Source organism: Anolis sagrei, chromosome 3 (assembly GCF_037176765.1).
Source record: "Anolis sagrei isolate rAnoSag1 chromosome 3, rAnoSag1.mat, whole genome shotgun sequence".
Classification (NCBI taxonomy): Eukaryota; Metazoa; Chordata; class Lepidosauria; order Squamata; family Dactyloidae; genus Anolis; species Anolis sagrei.
Window position 1 is genome coordinate 33158079 of NC_090023.1, and position 21967 is coordinate 33180045.

The 21967-nt window shown below is 41.1% G+C and overlaps 1 protein-coding gene across 1 annotated transcript in view; it reads left to right on the forward strand.

Moving 5' to 3' along the window:
* The first annotated feature begins 962 nt into the window (after nt 1–962).
* The window catches only part of FRY (FRY microtubule binding protein), a 279389-nt gene continuing 258384 nt past the window's right edge, over nt 963–21967 (forward strand). The window contains exon 1 of the mRNA XM_060770859.2: nt 963–1076. The gene's annotated coding sequence lies outside the window, so the exon portion shown is untranslated. The remainder of the gene's footprint in view (nt 1077–21967) is intronic.

Below are 21967 nucleotides of genomic sequence, written 5' to 3' on the forward strand. Positions count from 1 at the left end.
GCACAGGGGTTTAACCCACTGCGCAACCGGGGGCTCCTTGCTTTTGGCTGATGAGATAGGATTGTTGTTGTTGTTGTTGTTGTTGTGTGCTTTCAGATTTAGGTTGACACCGAGCGAGGGCTGGGTAAATGACCTTGGAGGGCCGTATCCGGCCCCCGCGCCTTAGTTTGAGGATCCCTGATTTAAAATGTTATGTTTATTCATAGCATGATCTGATCACCATGCTCAATATATCCCATATGCATGGGGATATTGGGATAACAACACAAAAGGTTTGCTAGGGTAGATCCTCACCCCCCTTCGAATCAACCCCCCCCCCCCATCAAAATCCTGGCTACGGGCCTGGGAAAGCTGTTCAGCAGTGGAACTCTCTGCCTCGGAGTGTGGTGAAGGCTCCTTCTTTGGAGGCTTTTAAACAGAGACTGGATGGTCATCTGTCGGGGGTGCTTTGAATGCAGCTTTCCTGCTTCTTGTCAGGGGGTTGGACTGGATGACCCATGAGGTCTCTTCCAACTCTATGACTCCCACAATTCCTAACAGCCTACGGGATTGTATTGTGGAGGGCTTTGTTTAGGAGAGATGTTTCTTTATCCATGAGGGGTTGACTGGATGGCCCATGAGGTCTCTTCCAACTCGATAATTCTATGACTCCCACAATTCCTAACAGCCTACCGAACTGTATTGTGAAGGGCTTTGTTTAGGGCTTTGTTTATCCATGATGAACTGGGATTCAACAAGCAAATGTTACGACCCTTTCGCATCTATCTATCTATCTATCTATCTATCTGTCTATCTATCTATCTATCTACCTACCTACCTATCTCTATCTATCTATCTCTGCCTGTAGAGCTCCCTGCCAGGCTGAAGCCCTTTCCCTTGCCCTGCTCTCCTGCCTTTGCAAAGCGTGGAAGGGGCACCAGGACCCAGGTGCGGGGCGAGGCGGTGCCAAGCGGAGTCAGGGGCGGACCTCGGAAACGCAGCGTCGGGAGGGTGGGGACGGCATCCACTTGACAAGAGGCAGGGGAGGAAGGAGAAGAAGAAGAACCGGAGGAAGAGGAGGGGGGGGCGACAATAGGGTGAGTCGGGGGCCAGAGGGGAGCCCTTCCTCCCAGGCTGATGCCCCTTCCCTTTGGCTCAGTTTGGTCCAAGCTGTGGGCGGCGGAGGAGGGCGAGCCCCTGGTCCCCTTTCTCTCTTTCCTCCCCCTTCTTCCCTCCCTCCATCTCCATCCCTGTTTTTGTTAGGCTTCACTCGTGGGGAGCCGAGGGAAAGTTTCCTTGGCAGCCAGGCTCCAGGAGTTGGGCATTACCTGCGTTTCATGCTCACCTTTGAGCTCACCATGCGCCTTGGCTTGCCTTGCCTCCTCTCCATCTCCTCCTCTCCTCCTCCCCAGCATCCCTGTTGATTTCCCTCTTCTCAACACTATCCCCCCCTCTCTCATGCCTCTTTTTCTTCCACGAATAGTAGTCATTCCTCTGGAGGGGTAGATTTATTAGACCCCCTTCCATGGAAAGAAAAGGCAAGTGGTTCCAATCTCTTTGCTTTTTCTTCTCTTTCTTCTTGCTCTGTTTCTCTGCCCCTTGGGTGATGATGCCCACGCGCTCAGTCTGCCAGAGCAGGATTTGCCAGTTTGTGTACAACAAAAGCCATGTATTATCTATCCTCCAGTTGGAGACACCATGTCTCCTCCTTTTCTCCTTTGAAGGAAAGTGGGATGCCTTAAGAGCTGCCCAAAATAGCTCTTTCCCCAAGGAATTATCGATTTGATCAGTATCTAAACCAAGTATGGGTAAACTTGGGCCCTTTGGGTGTTTTGGACTCCAACTCCCACCATTCCTAACAGCCTCAGGCCCCTTCCTTTTCCCCCTCAGCCGCTTAAGCGGCTGAGGGGGAAAAGGAAAGGGCCTGAGGCTGTTAGGAATGGTGGGAGTTGGAGTCCAAACACCTGGAGAGCCCAAGTTTGCCCAAGCCTGATCTGGAGCCATTCAGATTTCAAATTGCTGGTGTGCTAACAAACACTTAATGTTTTTTAGTCCTGACCGATGTACTGTAGATGTAAAGCATCAATTGAAAATAGTCTTTGTCACTTGGAAACTTCCCGTAAAATCTATATAAATAAAAATGTAATGTCCGTTTGTGGGATTAACATAACTCAAAAACCACTGGATGAATTGACACCAAATTTGGACACGATACACCTATCAGGCCAACAAGTAACCATCACTCATACAAACACTGGAAAACACAGCAGAAGAGACTTAAAAGCCAAAAATATAAAAGATACATTACAATGCATATACAAAACCACATACAGTGTTGCCTCATTACTTCGCAGTTCGCTTTTAGTGGACTCTCTATTTTGCAGTTTTCAAAAAATATTAATTTAAAATATATATTGCGGTATTTTGCGGATTTTTGCCGCCACCGCTCTCCGAGATGCTTAAAATAGTGTATAACTACTAAAATTATGTATAAATATTAAAATAAATATAGTATCCCTACATCGCGGTTTTTCACTTATTGCGTGAGGTCCTGAAACGTAACCCCCGCAATAAGTGGAATACTCTGTGTGTGTATATATATATGCAAACACACATATATACACACAATCACAAATATATACACACACATATATACACAGAAAACACATATACACAGACTGGGCCACAGCAACACATGGCAGGGGATGTCTAGTATTATATAAATATAATTTAAATCAGGCAAACTTGGGCCCTCCAGGTGTTTTGGACTGCAACTCCCACCGTTCCTAACAGCCTCAGGGCCTTTCCTTTTCCCCCTCAACCGCTTAAGCACCAATTTTGCCCATGCCTGATTTAAATTATGACCACTTGGATCAGCATTTCCCAACCTGGGGGTCGGGACCCCTGGGGGGCTTCACGAGGGGGGGGGGTTTCAGGAGGGTCACCAAAGTCCATCAGAAAACACAGTATTTTCTTTTGGTCATGGGGGATCTGTGGGGGAAGTTTAGCCCAATTCTATCAATGGTGAGGTTCGGAATGCTCTTTGATTGTAGGCGAACTATAAATCCCAGAAACAGCATCTCCCAAATGTCAATGTCTGTTTTCCCCAAACTCCACCACTGTTCACATTTGGGCATATTGAGTATCTGTGCCAAGTTTGGTCCAGAGCCATCATTGTGTTGTCAAAGGCATTCATGGCCGGAATCACTGGGTTGTTGTAAGTTTTTCGGGCTGTATGGCTATGTTCCGGAAGCATTCTCTCCTGACGTTTCACTTGTATCTATGACAGGCATCCTCACAGGTTGAGACCTCACAACCTCTGAGGATGCCTGCCATAGATGTAGGTGAAACGTCAGGAGAGAATGCTGCTGGAGCATGGCCATACAGCTCAAAAAACTTACAACAATACAGATCCATCATTGTTTGAGTCCATAGTGCTCTCTGGATGTAGGTGAACTATAACTCCAAAAATCAAGGCCAATGCTCACCAAACCCTTCCAGTATTTTCTGTTGGTCAATTGAGTTCTGTGTGCCAAGTTGGGTTCAATTCCCTCGTTGGTGGGGTAAAGAATGCTCTTTGGTTGTAGGTGAACTATAAATCTCAGCAACTACAACTCCTAAATGACAAAATCAACCCCACCCCCCCCCCACCCCCAACCCCACCAGTATTCAAATTTGGGCATATCGAGTATTTGTGCCAAATTTGGTCCAGTGAATGAAGATACATCGTGCATATCAGATATTTACACATCAATTCATAACAGTAACAAAATTACAGTTATGAAGTAGCAACAAAAATCATTTTATGGTTGGGGGTCACCACAACATGAGGAACTGTATTAAGGGGTCACGCCATTAGGAAGGTTGAGAAACCCTGACTTGGATGCTAATGGATGTCTGTCTCTCTCAAGCTTTGAAGACTAAGAAATACTCTTCCTGGTCCTGCCATCCACTCTGTGTGCCAGCTAACTTATTTTTGGATACATTTTATATTTGTGCACCTTTATAAATAGTGTGATCCATTTTTGAGTACCAAAAAAGGAAGCGACTTCATCAGTAGCTATTTCTAAGATTATTTTAATGCATATTTCTAAATAGGGTCATTTCGAAGTGTCCTGTCTAGACTGGTGTAGATTGTGTTCCGAAGCATCTTTATTTGGAAGTCAGTCTCAGTGAAGTTACATTTAATTTTTGATATGTCTACTCAGAGTATATATGTGCTGTGGTGCCAGAGTGGTATAATAGGCATGGTGCATTTTCTGTATGTACTAACTTCTATAAATTGCTGGGTCAATGGGCTTCTTTTTTTTAAAGTTAGATTTGTAAAATTTCTAACATTCAATGGAGGTTAAACTGTTGTGCTGGCAGGACTTCTGACCAAAAGTTTGGCGATTCAAATCTGGGGAGTGGGGTGAGCTCCCGTCTATCAGCTCTAGCTCCCCATGTGGGGAACTGAGAGAAGCCTCCCATGGGATTGTAAAACATCAAAAATCCAGGCATCCCCTGGGCAACGTCCTTGCAGACAGCCAAGTCTCTCACACCAGAAGCGACTTACAGTTTCTCAAGTTGCTCCTGACATGAACTGGAGATAAGGGTCTAATGGCGATGTTCTCATCGTCATCAACTCCCCTTTGTTTTATCCTTCAGTTAATTAAAATCAGCTATTACATTGTTCAAAAGAATAATTTATAAGGAAGGAAGCTACTTAATGGATGTTGTCATTTCATGAGTGAATCATATTAACCTTTGGTGACATTAAAAGCTATAGATCAGTGCATCACTAGCCTCCTTGAAGACGGTAGGAAGGGCATATGTGGTGTGTAACAGCTATTGATGTGCACAGGAGGTTCAAACCTAATTGAATACCACATAGTCTAATATGCTATTAGACTAATATACTGTTAGGCCAGGAGTGGGAAACCTTTCTATGCAACTGCCAACATGCTTCACAACTGGCTGGGCTTTGTAGTTCGCCCACACTTGGAGAGCAATACATTTTTATTTACAGTTCTTATATTCCACCCTTTTCACCATGAAGGGGACTCGGTGGATCATAGTATACATCTACAGCAAACATTCAATGCCGATTATACAATGACAAGACAGACAACAGATAGAAGTACCGTATATACTCAAGTATATGCCAACCTGAATATAAGCAAAGGCACGTAAATTTACCTCAAAAAATCTGGGAAAACGTATTGACTCGAGTATAAGCTGAGGCTGGGAAGTGCAGCAGCTACTGGTAAATTTCAAAATAAAAATAGATATCAATACAATTAGGTTAATCGAGCCATCAGTAGGTTAAATGTTTTAATATTTACATAAAACTGTAATTTAAGATAAGACTGTCCAACTCTGATTCAATCATTATTTTAACCTGCTTCGATGTAAATGTGCTTACATATCCTTCCAATAATCAGCATAGTTTATTTTAACTATACATTTTGAGGGATATGCTGTGTGTATATGAATAAGAAAAGTTGGAAAGACTGGCACTGAGAGAGGAGGAGAGGAAGGCGCTCTCTGCACCAAGAAAGGAGAAGAGGAAGGTGAGCTGGGTTGCTGTGCAGAGAGGTGAGGGTCCTGGCAGGAAGGCGGGGGGGGGGGGGGGGCTGAAATAAGCCCTTTTTTCAGCCTTACACCTTCCCACCAGGACCCTTCCCCAAGTATAAGCTGAGGAGGGCTTTTTCAGCCTAAAAAAGGGCAGAAAAACTAGGCTTATACTGGAGTATTTACAGTATATTTAGGCTTGTTCTCATCATTCAGCATCTTTTGGAGGCTGTGCTCAGTTCTGGCCACAGGGGGTGCTATCACTCCATCTCCTTAACAAAGCACTTTATAAACTTTCCTCCGAAACACCATGCCTAAAATACCTCACTGCTTAATGCAGTTCCTGTTCATCTACACACATTGCTGTTTTCGATCCACTGAGTGGGCAGGGGAGCTGGACAGAACGTCAGGAGCCTGACCAGTCTTTGAACTGTTAACCTTTCGGTTGGCAAGCTGTACTGCAACTGCTGCAGCTGGTGATTAACCTGCTGCACTAAAGCCAGCCCTTCTCTAGTCTTGTGTTGGGTTAAAAATCTGCTTACAGGTGCCATGAATTAATGGATATATAATAGAAGAGATTTCTCTCCTACTTAAAAATATGCACAAAGTACAATAGTCAGAAAAAACAAAATGCAAAGATACAGAATGGGGAATGCCTGGCCTGAGAGCAGTACATGTGAAAAAGATCTTGGAGTCCTCATGGGCAACAAATTAAAAATGAGCTAACAATGTCATGCAGGCAGCCAAAAAGCCAATGGGATTTTCACCTGCATAAATAGGAGTCTAGTGTCTAGATCCAGGAAAGTCATGCTTCCCCTCTATTCTGCCTTGGTCAGACCACACCTGGAATACTGTGCACCACAATTGAAGGGAGATGTTGACAAGCTGGAAAGTGTCCAGAGGAGGACAACTAAAATGATCCAGGGTCTGGAGAACAAGCCCTATGAGGAGTGGCTTAAAGAGCTGGGCATGTTTAGCCTGCAGAAGAGAAGGCTGAGTGGAGACATGATAGTCATATATAAATATGTGAGGGGAAGTCATAGGGAGGAGGGGGCAGGCTTGTTTTCTGCTGCCCTGGAGACTAGGGAGCGGAGCAATGGCTTCAAACGACAGGAAAGGAGATTCCACCTGAACATTAGGAAAAACTACCTAACAATGGGAGCTATTCAGCAGTGGAACTCTCTGTTCCAGAGTGTGGTGGAGGCCCCTTCTTTTAAACGAGGCTGGATGGCCATCTGTCAAGGGTTCTTTGAATGTGATTTTCCTGCTTCTTGGCTGTTGGACTGGATGGCCTATGAGGTCTCTTCCAACTCTATGAATCGATGATTCTAAGATTACACTTTATATTATGAAAATAATTTATTTTGCTGTATACATTATATATTGTATATCTATATTACAATGACAGAATAAAAGTCATTATTTGGTCCCCTATTGCAATCTTCCTGTTGGCTACATGTTTCAAAGAAGGGTGATGAATGAACAAGGGAGAGTGGGAATGACTATTATTTTATGTGCGCTACACCATATCCATAAAAGAACGTAATGCACATTGTATCAATGTTGATTATATTTAGGCTTAGTAATACATTCAGATTTAACTTAGTACCACTGAGTGTGAAATCAGTATATCCCTGTGGTAATTGAAATTCTTCAGAGATATACTGATTCTACACTCAGTACTACTAATTTAATCTGAATGTATTACTAAAATTGAAGAAGCCCCCGATGGCGCAATGGCTTAAACCCTTGTGCCAGCAGGATTGCTGACCAATAGCTCAGTGGTTCGAATCTGGGGAGAGTGGGTTGAGCTCTCTCTGTCAGCTCCAGCTCCCCATGTGGGGACATGAGAGAAGCCTTCCACAAGGATGGTAAAACATCAAACATCCGGGTGTCCTCTGGGCAACGTCCTTCCAGACAGCCAATTCTCTCACACCAGAAGCGACTTTCAGTTTCTCAATTCACTCCTGACACAAAAAAACAAACAAACAAAAACTGAATATAATCAACTTGTAGTAATTGAAATTTGTGAGCCAGCATTGTGCAAATGGCTTAAGCATTGGACTACAGCTCTAAAGATCAAAATTCAAATTTTTGCTTGGCCATGGAAACCCCCAGGTGACCTTGGGCAAGTCAGACCCTTTCAGCTCAGATGTAGGCAAAGGCAAACTCCACCGGAAAACAACTTTCCAAAATAATTCTCGTGATAGGTTCTATTTAAGGTTCTCATAAACTGGAAACACTTGAAGGCATCCAACAATAATTTAAATCCAACTTGGAAGCCATGGAGGGGTAACTTTATGTGAGTACTATGTGACTAAAAGGACAGTATAGCACATCTTTTTATATGAAGAATTGGTGGATTTAGTTCACAGATTGGATTTGTTGTAAAAATGAGACTTCACAAAATTATCTTAGAAATTATAGTTCACAGAAGGGATAATTATAGTTTATAGAGAGTACATATAGCCCAGGTAAAGGCAAACTTTGGCCCTCCGGGTGTTTTGGACTTCAACTCCCACAATTCTTAACATAGTAAAAGGTAAAGGTTTTTCCCTGACATTAAGTCCAGTCATGTCCAACTCTGGCGGTTGGTGCTCATCTCCATTTCTAAGCCCAAGAGCCAGTGTTGTCCATAGACACCTCCCAGGTCATGTGGCCAACATGACTTCATGGAGTGCTGTTACCTTCCCACCGGAGTGGTACTTTTGATCTACTCACATTTGCATGTTTTTGAACCACTAGTTTGGCAGAATCTGGGGCTAACAGCGGGAGCTCACGCCGCTCCCTGGATTCAAACCTGTGTCCTTCCGGTGAGCAAGTTCAGCAGCTCAGCAGTTTAACCCAATGTGCCACCAGGGGCTACTAATTCCTAACATATATACCAGGAAAGGGCAAACTTTGGCCCTTTAAGTGTTTTGGACTTCAGCTCCCACTATTCCTAACAGCCTCAGGCCCCTTCCTTTTCCCCCTCAGATGCTTAAGCCTGATATAGCCCCGTGGCTGCTTTTGTACATCTAGCCTCCCCCAATTCCCCTGAACAACTCATTTTTGGCAAAACAAGAATGACTTGCTTACTTTAAAAACACCCATTTAATGATTTGTATTTACAATAGTTTGCAGTCACTCCCATATTTGTTTGTATGGCTATTGGAAGCCCAAAAGACTGGGCAACATCAATTTTTTCCATCCTGATTTCCAGAATGATTTTTATTCTAAGTGTAAGTTCATTCTGTTTGTAAGTTGAAGGCTTCAGCTCAACAGAAAATGGAACTGGTGCATAAATAATAATCTTCTAATCATAGCCTATTAAAATATTTATAAAAAGACTGAATATAATAATGGTGGCATTCTGTCTACCGCTGTAGGTTGTGTCTGGAGTTTTGTAGTCAAGTTGTGTCATTGCTGCTGACAGATGCCTCTTGATTTCAGCAAAGATTCCTATCATTAGGACATGGAGAGTGCCAATTTTCAGTCATCCTCCTCTCCCTTGTAGCCTCACTTCTGTCCACAATCTCAGCAGAGTTGTGACACTCTTTAGAAAGGCATGGGAGATGGAAAAGTATCACTGAAAAGCTATCACTGAAAATTGCAATGAAAGAAAGGATGTTGCTAAAATTTATTTTCTGTTATTTTCTTCTCCACTTGATTAAAGAACTTTCCAACTGACACCATTCTTTATGCCACCTCCCACATTGCCCTTTGCATAATGATAAGTTTGTGTGTGAAAGTTAACCAGGATGATTCTTACAATATAGTTATGTATACTTCTAGTTCCATGTTGGCTTAGTTCTAGTTCTGTTAATAATAATAATAATAATCATCATCATCATCATCATCATCATATACTTTATTTATATTTTGCCCTATCTCCCCAAGGCTTGGGACAGATTACAGTATACATATATGGCAAACATTCAATACCATTATACAATTAACAAAGACAGATAATACATAAACAGAGGTAAAGGCTTCCCATCTTTTTCCATCTCCTGCATCTGGAGGCTGTGCTTGACTCCGACCATGGGGAGGGAGTGCTGTCTCTCCATCTCTCCATCTTCCATGTGGAGGAGCTTTGTTGCCTTAAGACCAGGCATGGGAAAACTAAGGCCTATGGGCCAGATGCGGCCACCTGGATGCTTACCTCAAGCCCTTCATTTTCCCTGTCATCCTGGCATAAAGGCACAGCAACTTATGCATCCTTATGCCAAAAAGGAAGACACGCAGCAGCAGAGAGCCATCTGGAGCATTCTCACCCACAATGTGGCTCACCCTCCACTTTCTCCCGGCATAAGAACAGTGCAAGCAGCCCCATCCTTATGCCAGGGTAACAGCTCAAGGAAGGCATGCAGCAGCTGAGAGCCCCCCCCCCAGAGTACTCTTAGTCACTGCCTGTCTTGCCCTCCTTCCAGCATAATGCCAAAAGGATCAGGGGAGGAGGATGGTGAGGAGGATCGAGGCAATCACTACGTGTCCCGCCGTCCTCCCAGCATAAGGGTGAGGCGAGTAGCCCCGCCCTTATGCTGGGAAGACAACCTGAGGATGACTCTGGTTCTGCCCTGACCCTTCCTGACCCAGTCCATTCCTGGGCCTTCCCTGCCCAGCATGTGCCCAGCTCCCTCCCTCCTGGCCCAGCCTTCCCAGCTGAGCCCACAATGCGGCCCCAAGGCAAAAAACGTTTGCCCATGCTTGCTTTTGATGCTCTCCCAATTGAATCACCAGCATGTCCTCATGGGTACCTTTTATTACCTCCCCGCCTAAGTGGTACCTATTTATCACATTATTGTTTTCGAACTGCTAGGTGAGCAGAAGCTGGGCAGATGGTTGGGAGCTCACCTCAACCTGGGCTTGAACTGTTGACCTTTTGGTCAGCAAGATTTTCTGCAGCTGGCGGTTTAACACACTGTGCTAAAGCTATGTTGACAGGTTTAATAATAATAAGTACTCACTTTTAGTTCGACTGGTAACAAAATGAATAAGCTTGAATACTGCTCAGACACTGGAAGAAGTTGTAATTCAGCACTCTGGACAAAGCAGCACAGGTTGTGTATCTCTTATAGAGAATTACAAAATCCAAACTATTCTAAAACTGTCACACATGGCTGAGATGACAGCTTTGCTTTATGTATACAAACTTTGTTTCCTGTACGAAATTATTAAACAAATTATGTATAAAATTACCTTCTGGCTATGTGTATAAGAAGCATAAATTACTTTCATATTTAAACTTTGATCCTATCTCCAGGATATCTCACTGTATATGCAAATACAGCAATTCCCAAAATCCAAAATACTTCTGGTCACAAGCGTTTCAGGTAAGAGATGTTCCACCTGTACAGGCAACAGGTCGCTGACTTGGGACAATTATTCTATTTATTTTCAGACAATGTGTAACTCTGTTTTCCTCCAAATGGAAGAGACAGTTTGAAACATGACAATCATAAACAAAAATTATAATAAATTATTTAAACTCTCAGAGAACAGAAATCATTACAGTAAAATTAAAATAAAGGGCTAGACAGTTCCTAGAGAAAGAAGGAGTATTTCCATCTGGCACCAAACGATAACAAGCAAGTAACGTTTTGTCACATGGAATGCCCTCAGGTGACCTACATGTTCTCATGTGTTTGCACGCACGCACATGCACACTCATTCTCGAAATAGATTTGGCTAGGCAAAGCAGTGTCGGGGTGTGACATTTTATTCTTGTTTCAGTATCGTTCCAAAGTACTGTTAACAGGCAGTCACATATATAAAGGAAAGGAAAAGAGAGCATAGGAATTTACAAATGAATTCAAATTTGAACACTTCACTTGCCCCTGGTGAGCTGATATAAACTGAACCTGCTCCTATATATTTAATTTCATCTCATGCTCTGAGTCTCAGTTACACAAAAAAGTGTGAAAGAATCCTGAGGCATAATATTGAGAACCGACTTTCATCTGCGAGAATGGACTCACAATTGCAAAGAAGGAAGGAATTTGGCTATTTTTCCTTAACAATATTTCATGCACTTCAGCTAATGACTTAATATTAAATTTGGTAAGATACTTAATATAAGTCTAGAACCTTCTAGGCATTAGAGATGTAAAGGAGAAAAATAGCACATTGAATATGAGACTCCTGCATGGCATTTTTATCTCCTGCTCAGATTCCCTCGCAAGTGCCAGAGCCGGAATGACTCCCTCTGTCTTCTGTACTTGAGAACCTATAAGGATTGCGACTTCCTAGGGATCATGAGAAGTGCTCTGCGTGGGCTCCTACTCAGAGGATGAGGTGTAAGAAGCCTTCTCATCATGATGTGACTCCTCTTGCTTTGCTGTTCTGCATTAGAACAGACATTGAGGGCACACCACAAGTCATATATGGAGTGACCCAAATACAATCCATTAGCTGTGGTGTCTCTCTTCCCCTGCAGCCAGTATATCCAGTCCGATACTGAGTGGGATTCCTTTGATTCATCCAGTTATACCTACACCAATGATTGCACTGGCTACTATGCCAGCACCTATAGCCCCAACATTATTTTTGAACTTGTCTGATCTCCCAATTTTTGAAACTTCAGTTTCAGTATTATTTCCATATTGGCATTCAATCATTCCACTCTGCACATAATAATAATAATAATAATAATAATAATAATAATAATAATAACAATAACAATAATAATAATTGCACTTTATTATATTCTGCACTTCTCCCCAGGGGACTCAGAGCAGATTACAGCATTTACATACATAGGCAAACATTCAATGCCTTTACAATCATATGTACACAGAAACAAAAGCACAGGCTTCTCCTTTCATTTCCAGCTTCTGAAGGTGGTGCTTTGGGGAGATACGTTTCTCCATTTTCAAGCCGAGGAACTTGCGTTGTCATCTTCTGGTTGTGTGGCCAGCAAGATTACTTGGAGCGTCTCTTTGCCTTTTCCTACCGATGCAGTACCTATTTATCTGAATGTTTTTGAACTGCTAGGTTAGCAAGAGCTGGAGCTGACAGACGGGAGCTTATCCTATCTCACAGATTTCAACTCCCAACCTTCAGGTTAGCAGTTCAGTAGCATAATGGTTTAACTGATTGTGCCACTGTGAAGATTCTTCATCAATTGATTATGATGATGGTGTTTTCTAGACAACTTTCACAAATGCTTTGTTTGTGTTTTCCTGCATGGCAAGGGGTTGGACTTGATGGTCCTTGTGGTCTCTTCCAATTCTGTGATTCTCCAGTATCACCCGCTCTCCTTGACTCTTCCTTGGTTGATGCTGTAAGTGGAAAAAGTATATGCATATTCTGAACAAATGCGTAGGACTGAGGTTAAGTTGCTGTCTACTCCAGAGCAGAGGGCACAGCTACACTTTGGAGACTGTGATGCTATCTTTTTTTAGCATCTCTGATGAAGCAGTCTTAACTTCTTCTATGCCACCAATGTTGCATCATTTAAAAAACCTCTACCTGCATGCAACAAGAAGGGGAAAGGTGTTTGTTTAACTTATTTTTATTATTTGTATTAAATCACTTTTTAAAGATCTGAGCATAATCAAACATTCTGTGCACAATAGCAGTCTTTCTTCTTAGTGTGGTATGTGTGTGTGTCAGGAGCGACTTGAGAAACTGCATGTCGCTTCTGGTGGAGAGAACTGGCCGCCTGCAACGATGTTGCCCAGGGGATGTCAGGTTGTTTTTGATGTTTTACCATCCTTGTGGGAAGCTTCTCTCATGTCCCTGCATGAGGAGCTGGAGCTGACAGAGGGAGCACATCCAGCTCTCCCCAGATTCGAATCTCTGACCTGTCAGTCTTCAGTCCTGTCGGCATAAGGGTATAATGCTTTGTGCCACCAGGGGCCCCTAGTGTGGCATATAGGCACTCTGCACACAGTTAGTGTTGTGTTCTTTATTACTTACATTTCAGAGGTGAGCTAAAATTTTGAAAGTGTGTTCTAAGGCTAGGCTGCTTAAAAGCACGTAGTGTGTTGTGTTCTTTATTTTTCAAGTGGGCTGAAGTTTTGAAGTGGGTTCTAAGGCTAGGTCCCTTGGAACTTGACACAAAAGAAGTCATGTCCAAGATTTATTTATTTATTTTATTTATTTCTGCTACTTATACCCCGCCCTTCTCACCCCCGAGGGGGGACTCAGGGCGGCTTACAAAAAGAAGGCACAATTCGATGCCCTTATCCAAATACATACAAATATAAAAACAATTACAATAATTAAACAATTAACAAATTAAAAACATCAATATATAGCACCATAGCACAACAATAAACAGTCTCATGGTCAGTGTTTCGCATTCCATAGGTCCAATAGATTTCTTCATTATTTGCCCAAGATCACAGCAAACTATCTGGGCCAGTTAAAATGAGTCTAACTTCCTCTGTTTGGAGGCAGTTTTGCCCATTTACTGCGATGAGAGTCCCAGTGACCTGATAGTCAGTGACCTGATGAGCATGCCCTTTTTATGATGGGCTCTGATGGGTTGAAAGACCATACTTCTTTCTGTTGAGGACGCAACTGACAATAGTCCTGTTAGTTAAGGTGACAGCTTTCATTCTTATTTATGGTTTTCAGAATAGCAGTGTTGGTTTATTATGCTATTTGACATTTTTGTCTCGTGCGTTTTTCAAAATAGTTCTTTCTTTTGTTGTAAACATTGTTTTGGTTTTGCCCAAGATCATTCAGATCTCTTAGTGCCAAGAGCACAATATACAATGTGGTGGGAGCATGCTGTATTTTTGAATACCTCAAAACTCCTACTTGCCTAATATAAAGGAAGTGATAAGAGTGCAAAACTTGTTTAGGCAGCTTTGTAAATAAAATAAGCCCACAAAGATCTGGCAAAAAGAAATAACAGTGGCCTGTTTGGATGGGCCGGATAGCAAATGGAAGAACCAAATACCTCACTGCCAGGAGGAAGAAACTTCTGTTTTTTGGTAGCTCAGTTGGTTTCTCCTCTAGCAGGATAGAGATTGTATTCCTTTTCGCTGCCTCTCCTCTCCTCACTCATTTGTAAGGATTTTCTTGCCATTCATATTTACTAATCAAGTTTTTAAACGCAAGGTTGGATGTCATAACCTTGTACTAGGAGAAACTAACCAGATGAAACTGCTGTAAGTCCTTAGAATCATAAAGTTGGAAGAGACCTTGTGGGCCATCTAATCCAACCCCTGCCAAGAAACAGGAAAATCACTTTCAAAGCATCCCCAACAGATGGCCATTCAGCCACTGTTTAAAAGCCTCCAAAGAAGGAGCCTCCATCACACTCCAGGGCGGAGAGTTCCACTGCTGAACAGCTCTCACTGTTAGGAAGTTCTTCCTAATGTTCAGATGGAATCTCCTTTCCTGTAGATTGAAGCCACTGTTCCATGTCCTAGTCTCCAGGGCAGCAGAAAACAAGCTTGTTCCCTCCTCCTTATGGTTTCCCCTCACATATTTATACATGGCTATTATATCTCCTCTCAGCCTTCTCTTCTGCAAGCTAAACATGCCCAGCTCTTTAAACCACTGCTCATAGGGCTTGTTCTCCAGACCCTTGATAATTTTAGTCACCCTCCTCTGGACACATTCCAGCTTGTCAACATCTCCCTTGAATTTGCTTAATCATTATATGGAAATTCAGTGCCACATCACATAATGCAACAATTGAAAGTTATATTGGTTTGCAGAGTTCATTTTTTTTTAAGATAAAGAGGTAAAGTGTGATGTTGTCATGGTGATTGGCCTATAAGAGCACACGAAGTACTAAACTTCTGAATAATTGATAGACTCCTAAGATTAGCAATGGTTTGCATGCTGTTTTCTTTTGATGTTTGTGTATACATTTATACATTTAAAAATCTGTATACATTTAAAAATCATCAGGCAGTGCAAAAGCAACTCCTGTAATTAGTTCAGCACAACCATTTGATTTATCTGTCTGTGATATATATATAAATACAGATCAAATTGTTGTTAATGCAGCAGTGACCCCAATTCCATGTGTGCAGGAATGAGTGAGTCAGCTTAGCTTTCAAAGAGAGAGAGAAAGTGACAGTCTAAATATTATCATGGAAAGCTGGTTTAGCAGACATATTGGAGCGCTAAACTAAGAGCATATTTTATTGCTGGCTGTACTTGTGAGAACCGATGGGGACTGTGGTCTAGCAACATCAGGCACACTGTACTTTGTCCACCCATAACTTAGGGGAAGCTAGATAAGAAGCCTATATATTCATGTATATGTCTAGAATTTCTTGTGAAAAATCAACCCAAAAATCAATTTATTCATAAGATAATGTGAATACTGTACCTTAACTCTTCTTTTTTTAAAAAGGAACCATCCCTTCTTGGAGTAGATATTTCTGTCAGGAGCAACCAGACAGTTGTATTACATTTTTAACAAAACCAACAAACAAACAAACAAACAGATAAAACACAAAGTTTGCAAATTTGGTAGTTGATTAAATGCCCTTTGACCAGTATTTGGCCACTTGGAGTGCCTCTGGTGTTGCCGCAAGAAGGTCCTCCATTGTGCATGTGGCAGGGCTCAGGTTGCATTGCAGCAGGTGGTCAGTGGTTTGCTCTTCTCCACACTCGCATGTCATGGATTCCACATTTCTGAAGGTTGGATCTGCATCTCGTGGTGCCAGAGCGCAGTCTGTTCAGTGCCTTCCAAGTCGCCCAGTTTTCTGTGTGCCCAGGGGAGAGTCTCTCATTTGGTATCAGCCATTGATTGAGGTTCTGGGTTTGAGCCTGCCACTTTTGGATTCTCGCTTGCTGGGGTGTTCCAACGAGTGTCTCTGTAGATCTTAGAAAACTATTTCTTGATTTAAGTCTTGGAGTATTTCTTGGAGTAGATGATGAAAGGCAAGAGCTTTGTCCAGGGGTGTCAAACTCATTTTTATCAAGGGCCACTAGGCTTGGGCCTGAATTCGTTTGAATGAAAAAGATTTGTAATATTCAGTGGTCCGTTTCATAAAATATCCAAAAGCAGAACTGGTAGGGGGAAACTGAAAAGCCTGGCAACATGGATTAAGAGAGCTGTTGACACATGGTGCTTTGAGAGAAGATGGGATTATTGCAACGTCTGTCCATTTCTTTTTGGAAAGTTTCCTAGGCTTCTCCTCCAGAGAACTTGCTTTCCCAGGAGCCCTTGCATGGGGCGGGCATTGAAAAGTTTCTGAGTTCCTCTTGGAGCATGATGAGAGTTGAAGTTTCTACCTCTCTGTTTCTCAGCTAGTAAAAAGCCTGGTTGTGTCCATTCTCTGATTGGCTGAGAATGGACACAACCAGCGGCTACAATTCTCAGAACCTGTTCTTGTGGTTTGTTTTATTTTTTAAAATGTTATGGTTAAAACTTAAAATAATTCTAAAAAATCAGTAGATTGGTAAATTGTTTTGAAACTTGGCGGGCTTGTAGTTGTAAATGAGGTCGGAAACTGAGCTAGATTTCATGCAGATAGGCCTTTAGCTGACTGAGGATTGAGCCTTTAAAGTTTCCCATTGTAGCCAATGGGCCAAATCTTTGCCAAATGAAAATGGCACCCCCCCCCCCCCCATTCGAATAACTTCCTGGTAAACAGAATGAGAGGTTAGCAAAAAATGGAACCTGAAATGGCCACATCAACCTTATAGTTGTTTTCAATGGGCTGTTGAATGGATACAGAGAGCCAACTATAATTTTTTTTGCAACCCAACAGCACTTGTGGCTCAGAGGTTGGAAAAAGAATAAAGGACATTTTAAAGTTAAATGTCCTTTATTCACAAACCTTGTGTCTAAATTCAAACCCCATTATCCTGAGTTAACACAACAAATTGCAGTCTTCTGGATATTATTGTATCACAGCTCCCATCAGCTCCATTCACAATGTCTAATGATGAGGAATGCACGAGTTGTAGTCCAGCATCTGGAGGGCCACATAAAAATGACAAGATGGTCCAGATTTGGTCCACAGGCCTTGTTTTTGACACATGTGGTTTAGTCCATCCTGTGAGAGCCTTAAACAAACACTGACCCCATCTATTTTCTTTGTTATTGTGCTGCTTCTGTCCTTTCGAATGTCTAAACACAGTAGGAACTTATTTAGAAAGAGGCATAATTCCCTGAGATCATAAATTATATATTTGACATTATTACATATGATGGACGGATTTAGTTCCATTTCTGCTTTAGCATCTGTTTTGAATACACATATTAATTTTTTCACAGCAATGGCAGAATTGTTTTAAACTTAGATAGATAGAAAAATAATGGATTACTTAAAGAAAAAAAAAGCCCTCATGTTATATTTAGAAAGCTATGTTTAAATATCTCCTCAATTTGAACAGTTGCATGAGAAATTATGATTGTCAAATGGGTGCTACATCCGAACAATGTTAACAGGACCAATATAGATATAGTCCCAAGTGAATACTATTTATAGCAGATTATCTGGGGAAACATAATGACCTTTATTTTTAAATATTGCTCTCTGTTACTTTAAAGCATTACAGGCTAAAAAGAGGATTGAAAAAAATGTACCCAAAAGAGGTAATACATTTCATACTAAAGGAATGTAACTATGAAACGTTGAGCTGGGCTACCTTAATCGTTTTGGAAAATTATGATCTTTGAAAAGGCATGACCTTGTTAGAAGTCATAGCCTTTTGGGAAAATGATGCCATAACTTTTTGGGAATAGAAATCTCCATAACCTTTTGGACAATAGCAATCACCTGCATTCATGCAAGGCAACTAGATTTTTCAGCTGTTAGACTGATGTCCTAGATACCTTTGAACTGTTAGGAACAAAGATATGCCAGTGCACAAAAAACAAACAAACAAACACACCCATCTATATAGAGAGAGGGGGGAGAGGGAGAGAACAGGGTTTCAGAAGTCTTCTTTTTAGTTGCCCCCAAAAATCTACTCTCCCTTAAAACATCTTGGTTTAAATCATGTTCTCAAGAGACAACAATAAGTAGACTTCTTTAAAAGTAACATAGTTGGGTTTACTCACAAGCTTCACATATTCAGCATAGAGGTATATTTCTTATTGATCCAGTTACAGATGGCTTTAAAGTAGTTTCTCTGTGTAGATAGCACAGGACGTATTTCTTAGAATCAACAGTCCATAGCATTTCTATGGTCTGAGAGTTTAATAGAGTCTCCGTCTTTCCAATCTGAAAGTCTAATGGAGTCTGCAAACATACTGTACTGATTCTAAAATGGAGTCTGAGTCCTGTATAGTCCCAGATCTGCTCACATGGTCTGCAGCCCTTCCCACAACAAAGAGTTAAGAAAAACTGCATACCAATATACACATATACAATACACTAAACAATCTGAATTATATACATAACAAATAACTAGTATAGGAACCTTGTAGAAGGTTGCTATTTCCAACAGATATGTATGGGAGAAAGTACTATATAATGTACTATATATTTTGGCAACTAGTTTATTTAAAAAACATTCAATGTATCCACAAGGTATCAGTTAAGTGATGTAAACCAGGGCTGTGACCTTTAAGCTGTATCCAGACCCCACTTTTATGACCTCTAATCCCCACAACAGTCTTAAAATCTTCCGGCCTTCCCCACCAAACAGACATGAAAATATACCAAAGCCTCATCATGATCAGCAGCAGCAGTTTGAAATAGCGTCATATGGTCAGTAAAGACTCATATCATCCAGTTTAACTTTACTGAGTTACACTGACCATATAATGGCATTTCAAACCGAAGGATCCCAAGGGCAGAAAATCATATCTTAGACTGTTGAAGTTACTCACCCTAATTTACATAAAATGTATTTTTTTTCTGTACACTGTTTTAGGTTTACAAGCAACACATTCGAGCTTTAGAAATAACTGTTTTTTATTGTGCAACAATGAACAAACCTGAAAAACACTTTCACTTAGTCATAATTATTTTTATGAATTCCTCTTTTAATTTCACTATGGCAACACATATTAATCTTTTCTGATTTGTTCTATATCCTTTCGACTACTAAGAAGATGTGTCCTGTTGCTTAAATTATTGTCAGCCTAACGAATTAGCACAGCCATTAACCCAGAGTTTAATCAAATAGTGGAGGAAATTATGCAGTACACAGCTGAGAAGCAGAATATTAATGTGGTACCGGCAATCCATTCTCAGGCTTTCCTTTTTGGTTCACACTTCAAAGCAGCTGCATGAGGCTAGCAATAAATGTTACATAAATGTTTCTATGAAGGAAAATATAATCATATACAAATGCTGTAATTTTCCTCTTCCTTATCACTCACCTGCAGTAAGCCATTTGGGAAATGGCACAGGTTGAAAAGATTTACCTGACTCAACCAGGTCCATTTCCCTGATACAAATTAGCAGCCTGCTTCAGCTACTTTGTAGTGTTGTTGTGTTCAGGCACTGAATTTTTGCCTTTTATGTTTGGAATCCACCCTGAGTCCCTCCAGGGAGATACGGTGGAATACAAAGTTTTATTATTATATTATTATTTATTACTTTGAACGAAATAAAAGATAACTTGAGACATTTAATCGTATTTAATGTCGCCTGAGGGCTGAGAAAGGTGGTATATAAAATAAATAAATAAATAAATAAATAAATAAATGTAAGGTTTGACTCTGATGTTCTTCATTAGATGTCGCCAATTATCCATTTCAAGAAACACATTCTTTCTAGAGTCCTGTTTTCTCCTAGTTAGAAAATATCCACTATCCATTTTCTGTGTTTTTGTTTGGAATTTCATTGTGAAATTATGTGTTTCTCCTGTTGTTGTGTACTAAATTATTTCCTCAACTATTTCTGCTTTTCTAACATTTTCTGTTGGATTTCTTTCTCTGATGTACAGTGGACCCTTGGTGTTTTCCAGAACCCCCACTGCATGGATACCAAAATCCATGGATGCTCAAGTCCCATTGTACATAATGGCATTGTAAGATGTCCCTTATATGAAATTGCAAAATCAAGGTTTACTTTTGGAATTTTAAAATATATATGTTTTCAAGCTGAGGATGATTGAATCCATGGATAAGGAGGGAAGACTGTACAAGTGTTCAAGTTGAGATCCTGAGCTTGATAACCCATGGAGCTCACAAACAAATCACTAGCTCTTCAGATAAGTAGTTTTGTAAACTTCTATTCCCACTATCACTGTAGCATGTCTGTGTATATACCATCCTGATGTCCTTGATGGAATAACATCATAAAAATGATATAAATATTTACAGGAGATGCCAATAAGGAGGGAAGTGGAGACTTTGTGTTAGATTGTGAACAGAGCCTCCTTTTGTAGCAGGAACGAGTTCAATATGACACAGATTAATGTGGTGGCAGGAGGATGGAAGTCCCTGGTGACAATGCACATGTTACAGAAGAATGTGTTGACATATTGGAACTGAACATGTTCCAACCATCACTGTGTGATTGCACCAGATGGCGGTTTGAAGTTGCATCTGATCAATGTAGTCTGGTTTCTGGAAAGCGCTATGATGAGCCGTATTTAGAAATGGGCAATGAAAAATGGGGAGCAATAAAAATTCTTGTAAAAATTGCCATCTGCTGTATTGGTTTGAGATACTGAGAGTAAAAGGAAGCGGTAACATGGAGGTGTGTCAAAATGCTGCATTCCAATCAAAAGAGGAAATGAATTAGGACACCAAATCTGACAGTTTGTATCTATATTTTATTTTTAAAGATACATGCCAAGGGTATGTTTGGAAAGGTATCTTTTCTCCTTGCCAATTATTCCATTCATATACCAGTTGTAAAAAACATACCTAGTGGTGAAAATTAAGATTAAAAATATAGTTTCTGATTATAGTTTATGGTCTTAATATTCAGCCTATAGAGCATGGTTGGTTCAACGCAGAATGCAGGGTGCCAAAAGAGACCTGGCAATAGTAATTATAATGATGATGATGATGATGATGATGATGACGACGACGACAACAACAACAATGGAATCCCTCAAAAACTCATTGTGAAAAACATGGAAAATGTAATTAAATGCAGGACAAAATATGAAAGATACTATATTTTTAATCTTAATTTTCACCACTGGGCACATTCAGTACCTTTTACACAACAAACAATGACATACAATACACAGATAATGTAAAGGCCTTCCCCTTTCATTCCAGAGTTGAGCATCTGGAAGCAATGCTCAACTCTGGCCATGGGGAGGTATTCTTGTTCGATTTTCTATGCTGAGGAGCCTGCTGTCAATAACAACAACAACAACAACAACAACAACAACAACTTTATTTTTATACCCTGCCTCAATCTCCCCAAAGGGACTCGGGGTGGCTTACATGGGGCCAGGCCCAACAGAACAGTTAAAACGTAATACATTAAAATGCATATCAACAAGGTGATAACAAAAACAATGTAACCAAATAAACAACAACATTAACCAGTATATAAAACAACATCAACCAAACAACCAGAAGCAAAGTTCCATGTCTCGTCAAGGGTGG